At 29.2% G+C, this 22116-nt stretch overlaps 1 long non-coding RNA gene across 1 annotated transcript; it reads left to right on the top strand.

Moving 5' to 3' along the window:
- Positions 1 to 13605: 13605 nt before the first annotated feature.
- On the top strand, positions 13606 to 21746 carry LOC136989315 (uncharacterized). The gene is made up of 3 exons (XR_010882892.1): positions 13606 to 13787; positions 21161 to 21302; positions 21521 to 21746. It is a non-coding gene; the product is annotated as an uncharacterized lncRNA (long non-coding RNA).
- The last annotated feature ends 370 nt before the right edge of the window (positions 21747 to 22116 follow it).

The raw sequence follows: 22116 nt of genomic DNA, 5'->3' as shown, positions 1-22116 counted from the left end.
ATTCCACACAACCTTTAGATTATTTAATTTCTATTCACTCATTTATCTTAATTATCAAAACAGATAAAGATTAATTATATTGTAATGGGCTTTCTGCAATTCCAAATATTAAATCAACATTGTACTAATCTTTACCCAGAAAATATTCCATTTAATAAATTCAATTTAATCATGAAGAGGTTCCTTGATTGCACTGTCAGAGAACAGAACGATAAGCGAGCTTCTAAATTAACCAGCTTTAAGCTTATCTCTCTATAATATTGTGTTATATACATTTATATACTGTGTATACTGTGAAACACTCGAGAGATTTTTAAAGCTGTACTTTATATCTCTATCCAATTTATTCGGTACGAATTAATAATTAAAATCTATACCATTAAATACAATTAAAGCTGGTGTTTAACGAGATTTACACGCGGGTTTATTTTATTTGTAATTTTTTAAATTTATAATTACAGAAAATAAGTCATAATCATAATAATAATAATAAATTGAATTATTTATTGATGTTTAATTCTACTTACTTCGTTAATTATCAAATTAATTTAAAATAACATAGAGTCAATGACACCGTAAGAAGAAAGAAGTAGCCAAGAAGAATAAATATGTACAGACAACTTAGGCAATTTGTATAGATAAGGAATGAATAAATAGGAAAATATATTTTTCTGTTTGTCTCTGTTGGTGCATACAGTTTGTCTAACTTATTTGTGGATATTTATACTTCATGGTCTGTAGAATAAAGATGGAAGATGGAGAGAATATATTGACCAGGGTTGGCAAGTCAGAAAGACATATTTATAGATCGGGTGTAGCAAAATGTTAAAGTATATATATATCAATATTATATATAAATATATATGTGAAGGGAATTAAGGATAATATCTAGATTAAAAATAGTAAAACAAGAGAGAATATTGATTAAAAATGACAAATAAAAAATATATTCATAGAATGAATGGCAAACAAGATTCAAAAATCCAGCAACAAGACAATAAAGATAAAAATTTTGTTTTGCACTATCTGTTATGAGATTTTATTCTGAAAAACTTTTTATGTTGTTAATTATTATAAAATGACAAAAAGTTTAGTTTTTAGGGTAGAGACGAGTTTTATATTTAAAAAGTTGTAAATTCTAATAACGAGTAAAATTATTTAAGTCCGATCCCAATGGAGATATAACACTTGACTTTCATCTATCTTCTCATTCCCTCAACTTTTAACCACCAAAATTTAATAGCCTCAATGCTCCTAATACAGAAAGTTTCCTGCAAACTTTCAGAAATTTTCGACAAAAGACATAGCAGTTATTAAGCTTGAAGGTGGGTGAACAAAATCGTGCCATCCACACACAAACATCATATATATATATATAATATTCAATTTTTTTCATTTCTCAACGTTTCAAAGTCTGTCCGAGTCCAAAAATGTAAAAATCTTGGGGAGAGTCATTTTTTGATCTAACGTCATACTTTCCCTCTGTTACATATAATAGCCAGGAAAGTAAAAAATTCTTTGTACGATTGTTAAGGAGCTATTTCAAAAATATTGCCAAAAAATAAAAATAAAGAATAAAATAATAATAACACCGAAAGCAATTAAATTATTGGAATATGGCTGTCATGTAACTTTAACCCTTTGTAGATGTGTGTTCCTCCCGGGTATTATTTCTAATTAGTTCTAACTAGGCACGGAGATCGGGATATTGCCTTCTTGTTTTACATTCGGTTTGGTGTTTCGGGATTTTTCGAGATGTGGACTATACCTGTTATGTTGGACCTCGTCTTCCATCACGTGGCTGTCCCATTGTGAATCTGACCAGATCCATGATGTGTTATGATTATGTCCTCTTAGTTACCATAAAGTGGTTCTATTCTCTGCTTATTGGGCTGCAATTTTAAAAAATTGCAGATCTATAAATTCCCACTGGTGGTTGTCAATCTGTCTGTCCTTCTTTAATCTCGAGAACGGAATTAGATAGATGAAAGTCGAGATCAGATATGGAAAGCTAAGGGCAGGAGGCCAGATTAACTATATACGAACTTCCACTTTAGACCAAAAGTCATATTATTTCAATTCAAAATTTTCACAGATTGCCGGCATGACTATATTGTTAACAGGAAAAGTATGATGTACAGGAGCAAGGAACTACTAAAATTGAGAGTATTGTGACGAAAAATTGCAGCCCGGCATTATTTATTGTGACGATGTCACAATACATAATTCTTTGTTATATTATTAATTTCATTTCATTAAGCACAGTTCTTTCGAGTTTATATCTTGGGCACGTTATCAAGTTTTTAAAAATATAATTTGTATATCAATATATGTTATTTATTTATTTATTTTTAGAATTTTATTAGAAATGTTAACTGTTTAGAATATAAAGGCCAAATTTAGTCCAAAAATATATCACTAAGAGAATTTATGGTGTTGAGAACTGCAGAAAAACTTGGAGCATTTTCTTAAAGTGTTGTAACTCGAAGCGCGCTAGAAGCATTGACATTTTTTTCATTAAACAACTTCATAAGAAAGGCTCATGATCATTGCTGCTGATCAGTGTCACCGCTGATCAGCAGCAATGGTCATGGGCCTTTCTTATGAAGTTGTTTAATGTTCTGGTATTTCCATGACATGGGCACCCAGAAATTGATCATAGCGTGTGCATTCCGCAGATGCTAAGAAATTTCCGGTATAAAGAGCGGCCCAAAAGTCTGTTAACTGTGTTTGGTATGTTGCAGGTACACTTATAGATACGAATTGAGTCTAAAATAATGTTTTTTTTTCTTTTATAAAGTTAATAGAAAAACTGCAAAAAAAATACATGATTAAGCGTTAATGTACAGCATTTTGAATAAGACAACAGTTCAGTTCATACACTGGTAAACTGACTTTAACATACACTCTCGATATGAAAATTTCCATTTTTTGTTATTATATTTTAATCATAAAATCTTAAAAATTTAAGAATAAAACAAAATACTACTTTTTGTATTAAAAATTAAAAGATTTATTGTACAAGTATCTAATATATCTTTTAAATCCATCCGATAAAGTGATTTAAGAAATTAGAGTTTTATAAGGTAGTACCGAACGAACCTTTTTAGAATTTCAATATTTATACTTTACTTTTTTTTCCCTGTGGATAAAGCCTTCATAGGAATCTGAGCATTTTCCCCCGGAACTGGGAAAACTTAGGGCCTCGTAGTGGTTCCTATCCCATAAATTAAATCTATTTTTACTACAAAAAGTAAAACCTTTAATACTGCTATTTATTAATAAAGATAAACATTCTTACGTATTTCTATATCGTCAAAAAGAGATAAATAATAAAAACACGAACAATTATTTATTGTGACATCGTCACAATTCCGGGCTGCAATTTTTAATCATATTTTTAATTTAACTTAAAATATGTGCTCTTCACCTCAAATTACTAGTGACTTGCCCCTGTACGTCATACTTTTCCTGTTAGAAATAGAGTCGTTCCGTTATCTATCTAACTCCGTTCTCGAAATTAAGGAAAGACAGACAAATGGACGGACAGTGGAAATTTATAAGTCTACAATTTTTCAAATTGCGGCCAATAATATGTTATTTGAATTAATAAAAAAAAATTAGCAAAGCAAGATAAAGCTTGTTTCAGTTAAACTACTTCATTGATAATGCAGAAACACCAAGAGATAAGGATCGATCGGTTTGTATGACAAGTGATGTTTGAAGGAAGAGAATACAAGAAGAAAAATATATATTTGTCCATAGAATTTCCTAGAAAAGAAATTTAAGATGCTTTGTTTGTGTAAAAATCTTTATCGACTAAATAATATATTTAACAAAATCGATAATTATCGATAACACAAACGGTTCATTTAGTTGGAAAGTAAAATATTTTTTTCTCTTCCTCCTCTCTGCTCTAACTTGCTTATTGATTCAATTCAATATTTATGTTCTGTTATTATTCATATGGCCTGAAAGACAAATGTTGTAATTATGAAGGTAATTAGTAACAAGATTTAAATTGAAATGGATGGAAGTGACAATTACTCACTTCCAGAAGTGATTAAAATAAATTTAAATATCAAATATCTATTATTATTATTTATAAAAAATAATATTTAAATTAATGTATTGATAGAGACGAAGAGGCTGTTAATATAATTTTATAGAAAATTTTAATGGAATTGCTTGAATTTAATTAATTAAATGTTATGAAAATTTATCTATTTTCGTAGAAATTATCTAAATGTACTGAATGATTATATATATATATATATACACTAGCTGCTTGTACCTGATGTTGCTGGGGCCTTAAGTGGGTGAAAAATTGAGGGTTGCGTTGGGTAAGGGTGATAAAAACAACAACGGTCTTAGTAACTAGAATGTAATTTTATTGACCTATTGACTTCTGTGTATTTACAATAATGAAACTAGTGTTATGTTAAAGCTTGCTCGAGCTTAAGTTAAGAGGGGTGGTTGGGATGGAGATTTCACAATATTTCTCTACTTTATCAAAGAATATTCATGACAAATTTGGTGCTCTGATATATCCTCTTATATGGCTTCATATACTTCTTTGGGTACATTTGGAGTTTAGTATATAATTATCAATTATAATTTTGGACCGGTATGAGAGTAATTTTTAATGTAAAAGAATTCTCTCTTCCTCTATATACATAATTTAAAATGCATTTTGGGCACTTGTATTATCTTCCACTCTTCGTTTATCAGTATTGATAGGAAAGGCACAAGTTTAAACAATGAAATTTTAAATGAAATATAAAAGAATTATGAATACCTTCATATGTAAAACGAAATAATCTTTTGTATAATTGAGATTCTTTGTTTCTTTTCTGCTTAATTTTATATATTAACTCTAAGTTATTTACGCTTATCCGGTTTAAACTAATACTTGAAGATGAGTGTGCTCTCCTTCTGATGGAGTGAACCGGCCGAGCATTACATAAAATTATCAAATTCAATTACAAAATGGAAGTTTATTCTTCAAACAATAGTTTTGTATTAAAAAAACAATATAATTTTTTAAAAAGTAATTAAATTGCGACCGTATTCGCAATCAAGAATTAAGAGTTGCGAGTTAACCAATGAGCTTTCACGTACCGAAAGTAAAGTGAATGATAATTGGTTAACTTCTAATTCAAATTCTTAGTTGTGAATACGGCCATAATAGTATTGTTTGTGAGATTTTCTAAGAATTTGAGGGGTTAAATACTGGCAAACGTCGGCGTTTGCAGAAAATTTTTCAAGGGGAAGGGCAGCCATTTTTATTTCATTTTTTGGTGTTTTTTATTTAGAGGTAGATTGTAGAATACAGTATTGTATTAATACAAAAAAAACGATTAAGCGTCTGAATGTCGAGGGCCCTGCTGTGTAAGCAGGGCCCGAGAAGATGCAGACCTGTCGGCGCAATTACTATCTTGGGCCCCCTTTTGGAGATTCTGCTTTTACAAATAAAAAGTAAAAATAATCTAGTATAAATATTAGCTCACGGGCAAAGTTGTTTCATTATTCGGAAAAAATAATCATAAAAATGACAATTTAAAAATTTTTTTCCTCTGATGGGCCCGTAAAGCTCGTGTGGGCTCAGGAGATACGCTCGGGCTGCACCTCCCTTTCGTAGGGCCGGGTGTAAGGTTGCATATCTCAATCACTTTTACGGTTAAAATATATGGAATGTTTTTCTCGATTTCAGGGGAGGGGCCAAGTACCCGTTACACTCTTTGAGAACGCACGAGCTGTCAAAGTTGAATTGATTACTGAATAACGGACTAAAATTATAACTGATATATACTGCACGTAATTATTAAAAGAGAAACAAAATATTATACAAAACTACGTAAATTCTATAGTTGTTCATTTATATATTCAAAGGGTACAAAAGTCAAGCTGATTTTAAGCATTCTTAAAAATTTCTCGGTTAACAGGCTTTTCGGACACAGGATATACAAATAAAAACGATTAAAATGCGTTTAATTTTTTAAAAATAATTTTATAATTTAATCAAGTTATGAAGATAAAGTTTATAAATAAATTGAACTGATGACTGTCTGTCCGTTTGTTCGAGTATAATCATGCATTTTATTTCATATACTCGGTATATGTATATATATATTATACTTATTAATACAGTATATATTTTTAATTTTTAAAATAATTAGAAAAAAATAATTGTAATAAGAATTATTTTTAAAAATTAATTTAAAATTTAAAAAAACAATAAAATTTTTAAAATTAAATTGTTAAAAATGAAAAAATTTTAGTAAGAATTGTTAAATTTAAGTAATAAAATTTATATTAAATATTTTTGAAATTCAAAATGAGAAAATTTAATTTTAAATTTATAAAATTAAAGGAATTCGCATAAAAAAGAAGTTTATTTAATGAACGAGTTATTTATTGTGACGTCGTCAGAAGGGCGGGCCGCAATTTTTCGTCACAATGCTCTCAATTTTAGTAGTGTCTTGCTCTTGTACAGTACATCAGCAACAATTGAGTCGTGTCCGTTATCTATGTAACTCCATTCAGGAGAAAAATTTTTGAATTAAACTAACGTAGCTTCCGGTCTAAACCAGAAGTTCGTATATAGTTAATCGGTCCTCCTGCCCCTTAGCTTCCCACGTCTGGTCTCGACTTTGATCTAGTCCCTTCTCGAGATTAAGAAAGGACAGACAACAGACTAGAAAATTTAATTAATATTAATAAATGAAAACGTACGTTATTAAATTTATAAAGAAATGTTTAAACTTGGAAATTTGCCTATAAAATACAGTCAAATTTTGATTTAGCGCTACCATTTCTTGGCTTCTGAAATTCACGTTAAATCCAGTGAGGTGCTAAATTGAACTATCTCAAACAATGGAAGTAACTCCGGCCTGTACAGCGTCCGAACCAAAATTTGTATAATAAATTTTAATTAATTTTTTCTACTTTAAGTGCATAGGTGACGCAGAAGGTAGCTCTTGGGCCTGTGATCGCTTTCTATTGTCTGATTCTAGTAAACGTAGAGTTTGATAGTAACGTACTGTACGTGGTAATACAGATACAATAATGTAAGCAGTAATGACATTAGTTGTTGACACTCAGACCAGGCCCGGCTCAGACGTCGGTTTTTCGGGCCTCGAACCGAGGCCCCGAGTTCAGAGGAGCCTCACACTTTCAAATTTCTAAGAAAATTCGATAAAAAAGATTATTTTTTGTAAAAATTTTAGGGTCCCACTAATAACTTTCCTCCAAAATCTCCAGAAGGTCACCTTAATTGTGAGAGCCTGCCAAACGACTAAGCTTATTTTATTAGGAGAATTAAAGAATATTTTAAATTTACGTATCATTCGATTCATTAACACGTAAAAATTTTAAACATCATTTATTTATTCTTATAATATACTGATTGTAATTAATATAGAAATGCTTAGCCATTAATTCTCTATCAAATTTAATCATAATATATCACAGCAAAAGGGAAAAACAGTTGATCTGCTTTATATCACTGTAAGAGAAGACAGCCCAGGCATTGCCCGAGTAAGAAAGCAAGCAAATTTTAGTGGCTAGAGGTTAACAGCCGAAACTTTGTACAAAACTTAATAACGTATCATTCGATTCATTAACACGTAAAAATTTTAAACATCATTTATTTATTCTTATAATATACTGATTGTAATTAATATAGAAATGCTTAGCCATTAATTCTCTATCAAATTTAATCATAATATATCACAGCAAAAGGGAAAAACAGTTGATCTGCTTTATATCACTGTAAGAGAAGACAGCCCAGGCATTGCCCGAGTAAGAAAGCAAGCAAACTTTTTACGTGGCTTATCATTGGTTAATATCGACACATAAGTATTGTCTAAATACACTAGTCTTCAAACCCTAGTCTTCACCACTCTTCGACCCAATCCGACTTTCCTTTGTAGGCTTCTAGAAGGATATGCGTATTGCATTACAATTTGCAAGAGACTAATGGGTTATAGACTGACAGGTCGATAAACCCCAAGAATTTTTCAGATTAGTCAGACCCCTATCTCATCATCCGGCCGACTCATTGTGGACCTGGCCGAACCTATAATAGGCTTGCTAAAAAGATCCTCTTGCTGCCCACGGACCGGAAGGTAGAAGCGACATTTCAGTAATTTTAAATCGCATCAGAGAAGTTACGTCTATTGGACCCCTTTCTGGTCTTGTAGACAGTTTCCCTTTAATTTCTATAGTGAACAGACAAGTACACGTTCAGAAATACATATAGATTTTTACATTATATTTGTTGTAGTAACTATGTAAAAGCTTAAATATTTATCCGAAAGAAAGCACTTTAACAAGTAGCTTGAGTTGCAAGTTGCTGTAAGACATGCATAAAAAATGCATTAAAAACTTTGTGTGTTCTTTCAAAAATACTGAATGTCTAGATATGAATAATCTGTATATTTACAACAGTGAAAACATAGATATAAAAAACATCTGTTATATTTACATATTTTCATAAATTGTTTAAAATGGAAGAGTATTTCAAACTCTTAAGTATGCTTATTACATAGAAGTAGCAAATAAATACAGGGTGGCCTAAAAGTCGGTTAGCCATACGTTGAATAAGGTGATACGGAGGTACTGACTCTTGGGCCACCCTTTACTGCGCTTATTAATTAATTTAAAACATCTTTTTTACAAATCTACGGAATGAATTATTAAGAAAACATTGTTTTATAAAGTTATATTTTATTATTTTATATTTAACACACGGAATAAAACAAAAAATGTGATGTATATTTAATATATTTGTTGAAGAAAACAAAACATAAACAGTTCATCTGTTTTGTATAAAAATGAAGCCGTTTAAAGTAAATATTTTGAAAAATGAAAAATAAAAAGAAATGAATTAATAAAAGTAAACCATAAAAGTAAAATACTATGAAGTAAACAGAAAGATATTTGCTTTTATTTTTTTATTATTATAGAAACACTTACGCGTTATTAAAGTTATAAGAAATCGTATGAATTACGTTTAATTTTCAAAAATTGCAGACAAATTCTCACTGGCGTCTGTCTGTCTGTCCTTCCTAAATCTCGACAACGAAATCTGATGGATGAAAGTCGAGACCAAATATGGAAAGCATGGGAACAGGATGTTCGATTAACTACAAGGTATAATCGAACTTCTAATTTAGACCTTAAGTCATATTATTTAAATTCAAATATTTTCTCCATAATAGTGTTACATAGATAACCATCATGACTATACTGTTAACAGGAAATGTATGGTGTACAGGCAATAAGTTTAGGACCTTATGCGTTTAAGTATTATTGATATATGTCATGGAGAGTCTCATATATATGAGAGACTCCATCACATACATACACACGTATATAATATAATAGACATATAATTTTATGTGTATAATATTTAATACATATATACACTATAATTATATATATAAGTTATATATATATATATATATATATATATATACACTACTTCCACTATATAACACGTATTATTATAATTGTATATGGTGGCTCACTATATATAACATGCATGTTACAGCTTAGGGCCTTCTATGAACATATCTGAAAAATATTTTATATTAATAATTATTATAAAATAGCAAAAAGCTTAATTTTGAAGGTAGAGAAGAGTTATAAAAAATTGCAAATGCTAATAACGAGTAAAATCTTCATTAAGCTACGATACGACTCTCTCTATCTCCCCACCCTCTTGACCTTTAATCACCAAAATTTAACAGAAGCAATGCCCTAATACACGAACCACCTTGTGAGATTTCACAAATCTTCGACAAAAGGCACAAGAGTTATTAAGCTTTAAAATGGGTAAACAAAATCGTGCTACATTCTCATTCACACCAAATAATAAATAGTGAAAATTACACTTTGTTACTTTAATAGAGTGTAATTTAAACTATTTATCTGAATAGATATTTTGATTAGGTTTCCAATGTTTATTGTAAACCCTGAATAAATATCTTCAGATGATCCTGAAAGTATAGAGATGCAATATTATGTAACTTTAATATGTCACCATTGTATTCAAGAGACAATTATAAATTTTGAAACCATTCCAATAATATTTAGATTAATAGTGGCACGAATTATTAAATAAAAGCTGTTTCCTATGTAAAACATCGATTTTATTAATGAATTATATTTATTTTAATAACCTATTTCTTTAGAGAGTCAGAATTTTTAGGTTTTTCTAAAAAATAACTACTATTGGAATTAAATTTTATAATTTCTTCTTAAAGGGAACACAAACAACAATAACGAGCAATCATTTATTGTGACATCGTCATAATAAATAAAATATATGATCGCGATTAATAAATTAAAATATATGCTCTCAATTTTAATGCTATCAATTGTCTTGCCCCTGTAAATCATACTTTTCCTTTGACAATAGAGCCGTGACGATCATCTACCTAAAACCTTTCGGGGGAAAATTTTTGAATTGAAATCACGTGACTTCCGGAAAAGAAAGCAGACGCTTTTCATATCCGGTCTCGATTTTCACCTATCTAACTCCGTCTCGAGGTTGACGAAGGACAGATATCAGACAGGTGAACGACATAAAAATGTATGGGCCAGCAATTCGATAATTTCTGCCCGATAAGCAAAGAAAATAATTAATGAGTTTATGGTGAAATTAAATAAATTATTTAAAACTTTAATGTATAATTTATTCAAAAATTTTATTCTTTATTTCTTTTTTTAAAAGTTTTCTTTAAAAATATTCAAATAGAAAAAAAATATGAGTTCTGCATAAAATGGCAGATCGAACAACTAAACTTTTAAGTTTTCTATTTTTGTAGAATAGAAATAGAAAATTTAATAGATTAGAACAGAAATTCTTTTGCAGGAACACTCCTCGAAAATTTTAAATATTTTTGTATGTTATAAAATATTCTCAAGATATCGTAAGAACCGATAAAGTTCGACCAAAGAGAAAAATTGTATTATTTTTTTATTTTTTTACTATTTTTTTCATATTTTTATTTTTAAAAAAGCCAGAAAATAAATAAATATGTATATGTACTCCAGAAAAGTTTACATAATTTAAAAATAAATTTAAAATAAAATAAATTGGTTATTTATTTCAATAAACTTAACGATTTTATTATTATTATTTTATTGATTTTTAAACTATTTTTTTTAAAATGTTTCTTTGGTTTCTTGATTTTACTTACAAATAAATTCATTTATTACTACTACAATAGATTAAATCTCAATCAGAGACCTCAATAAGCAAAAGGTTAGGGCCTCGTGCTTAAAGGCCTTACACTTTTCAATTTATTATTATATTATTATGATAAAAAACTAAGGCCACTTATATGTTATAACCATATTTAAAATCTATATTTTATTTTAAGGAACTTCAAAAACCTATATTTTATTTATTTTATGTACCGGTACATAAAATAATAAACATAATTTTTAAGGAATTAAATTCATGGATTTTAATTTATTTATTTTGAATCTTATGGTATTTTTATGACGAGGAATTTAAATATCCATTTTAAAAAATTCAAATAAATTTTTTTTAATTGGATATTTTCTTGAAGAAATAAACTAATTAACATATGTTTAGCTGATTCTATAAACAATTTAATTAAAAATTCTCTGCTAAATTAGTTTCCTTTGATATAAGATATAAAACTAGTGACATTTTAGCGATAGGTAATTTTACTTGTGATATTACTCTTTACCCTTTCGCCTGTGATATTACTCTTTACCCTTTCGCCTGTGATATTACTCTTTAGACCTGCATATGGCCTTAAAAATGTAAGGAATGGATCCTGCTGGTTCTCCATCATAAGGCTCTAAAAATGTAAGGAGAGAAATTTCATTGTTGGTTCATCTACGATGAAGAAGCAGGTCATTGAGGCCTGGGATTCATATTTACCAAAAACTCAAGAACATTTATTAGAAATTATACTTCCGTTGTGTTTTTTTGTATATTGAATTTTCTAAAAATTCTAGTTTTTAGGCAGTTTTACATTCTGTTCTCTCTTTTTAGTATATATGTTAGGGACTTCAGAAAAATACTTGTCCAGATGAGAGGCCTTAAGTACACACACAAATACATGTATATTATATATTACACAATATATATAGACTTATATAAAGTATATTTGCTTAATAAACATTAAAATACCTTTAGAAATTTATATACATAGTATTATATAAAATAGATAGGATTACATATATACATGCCTACGTATATAGCTTTTCTAAAAGTCTTTAGATCTATATACAATATATATTAAATACTGTTGTTGTATTTAAGAAAGTAATTTAGTTATAATGTCAAAATCATAATTGGAATAATTAGGCCTATTTACACAAGTTACATTAATTATTATTCTCTTTATCTAAACATTATGGGTCATTTAAATAGCAGATAAATGAAATCATTTGTAATAAATTGTGAGTAATATTTTCTTTTATAAACATTATTTTACAAGTAATTTTATCATTAAAATATTATTTTTCTAAAATATTTAATTCCAAAATAAATATAAGGACATTTTTATTGGGTTAATAAAACATGATAAATATTAGTTTCACGTGTCTTCGATTTAAACGTCATTTAATTTAACACAAACCCAATGACGTAACCACTGTTAAGTAGTTACGTCATTCATGGGTCCTTAAGCGGTTAAGTGACGCTTAAGGGCCCATAAATAAAGGGCTCCAGGTTAGGCCCTGGGTACTGTTTCAGACCCGTAGACCCGTAGAAACAGTACCCAGAATAATACATTGTTCCTGGAACACTTCCTGTTTTACGAAACAACACATTATTCCGTAGAAACAGAATATAGAATATATTATCCAATGACATGATTATACGAGATATACTTTGATAAAAATAATAAATTTGAAATTTTTTATTTGTTGGACATGGGGCATATCAGTGGCGTGTTATCCTGTGCGCAAAAAAAGGGCAATTTCCAGAGGCCCCATCAACAGGAGATCTCAAACCAATCTTTTATATGAAAACATTCCCCCGAAGAGAAATGTCTGAAGTCAACACTGGGCATGGGGTCCCCGAATTCAATTTTTCCTGAGCCCGATGAAGCTGTAACGCGCTACTAGAACGTATGTTTATATTATATATCATTAAGCCAACTAACTATTATAAAGATTTAACTATTATACAAATAACTATTATAAAGATGTTAAAATTCCTGTACTACCACGAACCCTAGAACGGGAGGGCCATTTAATACAATTTCCTTATGGGGCTAAAATTTCTAGTTAAGTTACTACACAAACCGCAATGTTTATCAAAGGATTTCATCTTTGGGTCTAATTTGGGACTTCATTACTCCATCAGTTACAAGTAAATAAAATAAACAAAGATGGAATGGAGTGACGATAGAAACGATACAATTGACAAATCGAGGAAACATAACGACCAACACGCCACAAGTCACAGGAAATGACGAACTGCGTACTTAATTGAATCACTTCCCTCCAATGACGATCTCCTTCCGGCAGCGGAAGTAAGAAAATTGCAAACAGTGAGTTATGACGTAATATCAGAACCGAGGCAATGAGTAAGATTAAAGAATACTTCTTTTTCTTTTTAAAATCTACAACGTTATTAAATGATCTTAAGGGTGTTAACTGTTATTTTGTGAAGATATAAAGCAGGCAACAGGTTCAATAAGTCAATTATATTAGCTTACTTTACAGAAGAAAATCGCCTTAATTTTGTGGAATCTCATACTTTCTTTAGTTCTTTAGTGTTGCAATTTTTAGTGGGTATATTTTTCTAAAAATAAGAAATTCAGTCGTGTGTTAATTGTTAGTAGTGTTGTAATTAGGGTGTATCTAGTCACGTGATATGTTTACTATAAGACCACACTGCTTCGAGCCCGACATTTACTGAGCCTCAAAATATTTATTATTCTATTTCGTGTCTATTATAAAAATTATTTTATTTTTTTTTGTCAAATTTTTATTATTTAAATACAATACAATATTCTGAATGCTGATTTGTTCTTTTTTAATATAGTGAGGCCTCAAAAAGTTAAGTGGCACGCAGGATTGGATTTACACTTATTGTGGCCCTAAACATATAAGAGACCCTTCTCTTCCACCAAATAATAATACGTGTGACAATAAGACAATAAGAGGCCCTAGCGTTTAGTTGTGTGCGAATCCGGCCTTGATTCACAGGATATTCTATATATATATATATATGTGCTAAAAAGTTTCCTGGGGGTTTCCCAGCTGAAATTTAGAATAATGGATAATTTTACCCACAGGATTAAGAACGCATTGGACCGGATTATGGATATACTTATACTAAAGTATCAAAACTCTATGATCTTACTAAAGAATGTGGTTTGCTGCATACCTGGAGATGGTGAAAGCTATATCTTTTACTTTGACCTCCAAAAATCCATAAAAATTTTAATGTAAGGCAAGTTTTCTTTGACTAAATCAGTGATTCTCAAAGTGGGCGCTCCTTCGAGGACGTAGAAGATTCAAGGAGGGTTGTATTGTTTCTATACTTAAATAAACGTTTAGGGTGTAACTTAAATAAAAATTAATCAAGAAAATTTTTTAAAATTATCGTTAAATCTTTCCAGAAATGGACTTAAAGCTCAATTAAGTCTAATTGGGCTTATCTGGAGGGAGTGAAATTCTCGAAATATTTAATTAGATAACGAGTAATTATTTATTGTGACATTGTCACAATGCCGGGCTGCAATTATTAATCATATTTTTTAAATTTATTTAATTTAAAATATATGCTCTCCACTTCAAATTAGTAGTGGCTTGCTCCTGTATATCACACTTTTCCTTTAACAACAGAGTCGTGCCGGTTATTCTTTTAGAGAAAATCTTTGAATTGAAATAACATGACTTTTGAGACAAATAGGAAGTTAATATATAGTTAATCGGGGCTTTCTGTCCCCAAAGTTTCGAAATATAGTCTCATCTTTTATCTATCTAACTCCGTTCTCGAGATTAAGGAAAGACAGACAGACGGACGGACAAAAGTGAGAATTTAGAAATCTGCAATTTTTTCAAATTGCAGTCCAATAATCTTGTGAACAACATTACAATTTGAATCACATTCTCGAATAAGTAAATGAATATTCAACAGGCATACTATTGGTCTTGTCATTCAAGTTTTATTCCATAGTTTCTCTTGTGGAATATGCGACAATTGTAAAAGAAAAACTTCAGAATGACAAAGTAAATCATAAACTGGTGCTGAGTTATATATCTTTCTTATATTATTCACAGTCGAGGAACTATATAATGTATATATAAATAATATCTGATAAAAATAAATCAGTGGATCCTGGTAGGAATGAAAAACTATCACTTCTAGCTGTCCTCTTCTAAATTGATGTTTACTTTGCCGTGTTCAGTTTGACGAAAAAGAAAATATTGCAGCTGTTTGGTTCGTAAACGTTGTCCAGATACTTAATTCAATCAAACCAACCACTAGATGGCAACGCTCCCCCTTTTTTTATTTTTGAAGTTTCCTTCTTACTGGTTCTTCTATTGACTTGACCCAGCGTAACAATTACCGTTTTTCTTAAAAAGTTCTTGTTTATTTTCTTGATTTCTGTCAGTTTGATTTGAAGCTTCTAAATAGAAATTTGTAGTAAACTTAATTTATTATTATAATAATTTTTTTTGTTTTGTTTTCGATCGGATATTTGCCAAATGCGTTACGAATTCGTACGAAGAATATTGGTTATTATAGTCGAATTCCGTTTATACATTTCTCGGTTGTACGTTTCTAGCCGGTATACGTTAAATATCTTGTAAATTATGCAAATTATGTATTTATTTCCGTTCCATGCTGACAGCGAATTGCCAGCAAAAAGCATAATAATAAGTAACACGCGACTCAGTTTCCAGAAAATTTTCCTGTTTAGCAAATCGCTCTGCCACACCAACGCCTTGAAAATTTTCGCTTTTTACGTTTTGTAGTGTAAACCGATTTCACTGAGAGAATAAAAATCGTTGGCTCACCTTACAGCGGTCAATGTGAGTTAACCTTTAGAATGGATCCATTCTTTCACGTGACTGGAGTCTCGGCGGGAGGAGACAACTGGTGTTACATAGGCTACCAGTATGTGACGAGTCCATCGAAAATTACAGGAAACAAGCAAAATTTTATGAATTTTTATAGTGTATATGATTCAATTTCACACCCTTTTATATGTTGTTCAAATGTATCCTACAGTGTGGCACATACTGCATAGTAAATTAAAACTTTATTGTTATTGTTTAGAAATTCAGTTGTACAGTGTTAATTTGTACCGCTCTCACTCTGATATCAATTCGAAAGTAGTTTCACTTGTACTTTTCTTGGTTTTCTTTGAAAAACGTATAAACGAGGTTCGATTGTATTTATGAATTTAGTTTCAATTATTTTATATTTAAATTTAAACGTAAAAGAATGTAATTGTGTTAAATAGAATCCTATACAAACTGTATGATCAAAACCGGATCTGTACTGTACATAAGCTAAACAAGCTGCAGCTTAGGTTCTCTATGATTCTATAGCTTAGGTGGAAGAGAAGGGCCGGTTATATATTATAACTTAGGGCCAACAAGTCCAAGTCCAAACCTGTGTATGACCATGATTAAGTGTAAAGAGAACTGTACATAATTTAAATAAATAGCAAATAATTTTATTCAGTTATATAAATGACTGCATTTATTACATTAATAACTTAATTTATATCTTATTTAATCACTTGAAGATCTATATATAAAAAATTAAATATATACTTTACAGTACATTTTATAACTATAAAAATCTATACACCTATAGTTTATATTTTAAATAGTTCCTAATGTTAATATCCCAAATTATATATTAATTTAAATGTAAGTAATCCAAAAATCATTTAACCATTGTAAAAGACCGAACTATTTTCTATGCTTACCTGACTTTGGGCCACTCTCTGGATTGATTAACAAATATATACTTGAAATTTATTCAAATTATGACAATTATTGTATATATAAGATCAGTACTTATACCTTATTTAATCTTGTACTGTACATAAATTAAATATATAAATAATAATATAAAATTTTGTACAAAATACTTTACTGATAGGAAAAAATGCTATTGTTTACTAGTTTAAATGTGTTTATAAAATTTATAAATAAATTAATTAATAAATAATTAGAATAAAAATTATTTACAACATTAATATTTAACTAATTATAACTAATCGTAATAAAGTTTAATTATAATTAATAAATTTTTTACATTTTAATAATAAATTTAACGGAAGAGTGTACTAGATGAGTCTTTATTTGGTTTTATGACCTTTATTCCTTTGATAAATAATTTGAACTCTGAATTTTTCCTTTGTATGGAGTATAAATATAGGACAGAAACTACTTTATTTCAGAAAATAAAGAGAAATATTTAGGTATAAAATTATCAGACAGCTGATACGTGATGCAGAAATTCTAGTGATAAAATATCATCCTAGTTATAAAATAATACAAAAGACCTTCAGGGATTGTAAAATTGAGCTTTCACTTAAAATCTCAGTTATTGATTCGGTTTTATCAATCCTTAATAAAATAAAAATAGAACTTTAAAAGTATTATGATACGAAGAAATAATTCACTTTGGTCATTTTTGCGCCCACCAGTGATTTAGTGGGTAAAAATCACCGAACACAGTTGGTCGCGGGTCGTGTCTCCCCAACGGGGTGGTGGTCACGTAAAGTTTTTTGGGATTTTTCACACGTCTAACACCTGAACAGGAGACAAATTCCCATAAAAGTCTTCCCTTGGCAGATTGTCTATGCGTTCGTGAAAATTTATTAACAGATCTGCACTCGAACCCGGATCTCCAGTGTCAGGCTGGTGCTACTCTGGGAATCTGTCCATTATATTGACTCACGTCTTCCATAACTGTGAGCAGTTTTGAATTTTAAAAATTCCTTCATGAAATAATGAGTAATTTATAAGAATAAACATATTTCAAACAATAAATTATGATTTTATTACCATGAAATATCCTATAGTTTAATTAAGTTTGACATTTTTATTTGATTCATTCTACTAACAGAAAGTGGAAGGTAAACATTTTAAATCATTATCACACACTCATAATTAATTTTAATGCATTCTGAAACAACGATATAGAAAAATCATTGTAAAATCTATGCACTGTATAATTATTAAACAGATTATTAAGCCTATACATTAAATAATTTTACCTCAATTTATCATTTATTCTCTTGAAGTCTGTAACGAGTCTGAAAATTGCTGAAGGATGAGGATGCCACTCCAAAAAGTATTGGACTCTTACCTTGGTGACACCTAACAAAATAATTAGCCCCGACAATAGACGTCTTTTATAATGCTTTTTATGTCCTTGTAATGCTATAAAATACACTGTAAAAATTTTAAAAAATCGAATAGTTTAGAGTGGACTAACACCTAAAATAATTAATTTTAATTGTTTTACACATTAAATACAAATTTAAAACACTTAAAATCGATTTACAGTTCATTTTTAGAATCAGTTAATCGATTTTAAAGGTTTATTAGGAAGTAAATTTTGAGGCAATCAGTTATACTAAGCATCAATTATGAAAAAAATTAATCAATAGTCAACTGCACACCAATGGCTAAGTGGATAAAACCGTTAAACACATGTACTTAGTCGTGAGTTTGCGCCTGGCCAGCGGAACGACTATGTGTTTTATAGGTTTCCTTCACGTTAGTAACACCTAAATAGGGTCAATTTTTTATGGAAAGTTGTTTCAGGAGGCATTCCCCCGGCAGATTGTCTACGTGTCGCGTTGCCGTATACAAACAATAACTATACTAAGCATTGATTACTATTTGCTGTCATTTTACGGGTAAATTTGCAATTATGAGTTTAAAATCCAAAAATATTATGAGGATAAATCATTTTTAATCGGGATAGTTATTGATTACAATTTCTATTCTTATGAAGAATCGACGTGGACTGTTGGGGGATGATGATGATGAAGTGATAAAAATTGAAGCAGCACATCATCCAAAAAATTACTTTTCAACGGTAATGTTAATTATATTTTTGAGTCAAAAAATCGTCAGGGATGGTGTGCAGATGATAATTTGCACCATTTCAGAAAACAAAAATAAAATGTACTAATAAATACTGGCCTATTTATTATTATATTTAATAAATTGATTAAATTTTACAAGCAAATTTTAAAAAATGTATTAAATTTTACAGTTTTTCGGACTGAAAAAAGAAATTAATAAATTCATTAAAATATTTAACATATTTGTTTATTAATTATGAAATAAATTTATGAAATGGTCTCTGGTTATTTATTTTAGTTTGTTTAAATTATATTCAAATATTAATTAACTTTAAAAATATATTTTTATAACGAACTATTATTTATTGAGACATCGTCACAATGCTCTCAATTTTAGTAGTGTCTTGCCCCTGTAAATTATACTTTTCCTGTTAACAATTCAGTCATGTCAGTCATCTATCTACCTATATCCAGGAAAAAATTTTTGAATTGAAATAACGTGACTTCCGTTATAAACGGGAAGTTCGTACAAAGTTAAACGTGGCTTTCTGCCCTTTAGCTTTCCATGTTTGGTCTCGAATTTCATTTATCTCATTCTCTTCTCAAGATTAACGAAGGACAGACAGCTGACCAGTGGGAATTTACAGATCTGCAAATTTTGAAAATTGCAGTCCAATAAATTGAATAATAAACTTCAGATATATTTATCTATTCCGTTCTGTATAAATTGTAGCTATTTAATAGCATTGTTTTAATTATTTTTAAACATTAAAATAATTTACAGCATAAAAATTAAAATATATGCTCTCTACTTCAAATCATTAGTGGCTTGCCCCTGTACATCATACTTTTCCTTTAACATTAGAGTCGTGTCAGTCATATCTTCAGCATGTAAAGAAACTTAATTTAAAGATTTGGAATAAATCTAGAATACAAGACACATGTAAAATTCTATAAAAGTAACAGAGACTAAACAGAATTTCATTTATCTCATTCTCTTCTCAAGATTAACGAAGGACAGACAGCTGACCAGTGGGAATTTACAGATCTGCAAATTTTGAAAATTGCAGTCCAATAAATTGAATAATAAACTTCAGATATATTTATCTATTCCGTTCTGTATAAATTGTAGCTATTTAATAGCATTGTTTTAATTATTTTTAAACATTAAAATAATTTACAGCATAAAAATTAAAATATATGCTCTCTACTTCAAATCATTAGTGGCTTGCCCCTGTACATCATACTTTTCCTTTAACATTAGAGTCGTGTCAGTCATATCTTCAGCATGTAAAGAAACTTAATTTAAAGATTTGGAATAAATCTAGAATACAAGACACATGTAAAATTCTATAAAAGTAACAGAGACTAAACAGAATTTGGTTTTTCTGTTTGATCTTTGTTTCTTTTCATGTTATTGCCTGTTCTACACGCGAATGAAAAACCATATCTTTTCAATTCTTGTCAAATGTTTCAATACAATAGTCGATAGATTCAGTAAGAATTCGAATAACATGGCTTTTTTCTAACCCAGAATAAAAAATATTTTTTTCCTACTCCAGTCAATGTTTCTTAATTTTTAAAAAATATTATTTATTTATTAATTAACAAAGCGGAATTCTTATTTAACATATGTTATAAGGGACTAATTAAGAGTTTTACAAGCCCTAAACCCTTTGATTTTGGTGGCCCTATACACTGTATGTGTAACTCATAAATAACAATAAAATGTATAATAAAATTTTATTTTTGAAATGAATGGCACTTGCAAATACTTTAATTGTTTCATTTATTGTGGGGCCCCTTTTTGTGGAGATAGAGTCCAGAAAAAGGGGCACCACATTTTTAAGTTTTGCACCGTATGGTCTATAGTAAATCAGGCATAGAAAAATTTCTGTGATGTCTTTCTTTCCTTGATGGCCTTGCGTATTTTGCATAATGGTTAATCCAGATATGTATGCTACTATTAACTAATTTATTAAATATCAGACTAAAATATTAAAATATATAATTTTTAAATATGGAAAATTCAATAATATTTGGTCGAATCTTTTTTTTATCTGATGTGAGAATTGTTGAAATATTTTTAGTAGTTTGGAGCGAGTTCCTGGTTTTACAGTAGCTTCAGGCTGTGAAGAAACTCCTTCAAGAAGATTGGATAAAATGTGATGGATGCCATGCTTGATAGCATGAAAAATATTTTGAATTACGAAAGAGGACAATTTATTTGAGGTTTCTTCTAAAAGTTTCAATAATAAACAATAAAATCTTATTATTTATAATTTATTTTACTTTACTTTTTGTTAATTCAAAGATTTATGATGATATTTCTTGGTTAAATATTTTGGATTAAATTTCGTTTAAAATTATTTATTTATTTCTGAGTATATTTTAGTTTTAATTTAATTTTTTCGGAATATAAATCGAATTAAAAAAACTTTTTATTAAAGGAAAATCGATATTTAAAGGAACCTTAAGGAGATCCTTCCGAGATTAAAAGAAGTAGTAAGGATCCTTCTGGAACTTATACAAGGGATCGTTCATAAATTACCTAATGTTATTTTTAAACTTTTCAAATACCGTTCCACTTCCATGTAACGCTCCGTATGCTGTCGCAGACGCCCACCCCAAAATTACGTAATGCATATCTTTGATTCCCTTAATTGCATTAAGGAATTCTCTCACTTATTAATTATATTATTATTTTAAAGTGCAGATTAACTACAGATTATTCGTAATTGTTTGACGTTCTTAAAGATACACGTATACACATGATTTATTTTAATTATTTCTATATTTAATTTCAATCTATTGTTATATTTTAATACGTACTTACTGTACTTATTTTCTATTTTTAGAATTTAAATTAATGAAGTAACAAAAGAACAGAAATTAAGTAACGAGTAAGAAACACGTATAAAATTGTTTTTAAATAAAGAAATAATTAAATTTTTCAACTTTAAAAAAAAATTATTTTTGAAAGAATAAATACTTCTTTATTTTTATTATTTTTTTTAGACAGCATTTATTCTTCCAAAACTATACT

The sequence above is a fragment of the Centruroides vittatus genome, unplaced genomic scaffold (genome assembly GCF_030686945.1).
Source record: "Centruroides vittatus isolate TY-2023 unplaced genomic scaffold, ASM3068694v2 scaffold_464, whole genome shotgun sequence".
In the NCBI taxonomy this organism is placed as follows: domain Eukaryota; kingdom Metazoa; phylum Arthropoda; class Arachnida; order Scorpiones; family Buthidae; genus Centruroides; species Centruroides vittatus.
This window is presented reverse-complemented; position numbering and strand designations above follow the sequence as displayed.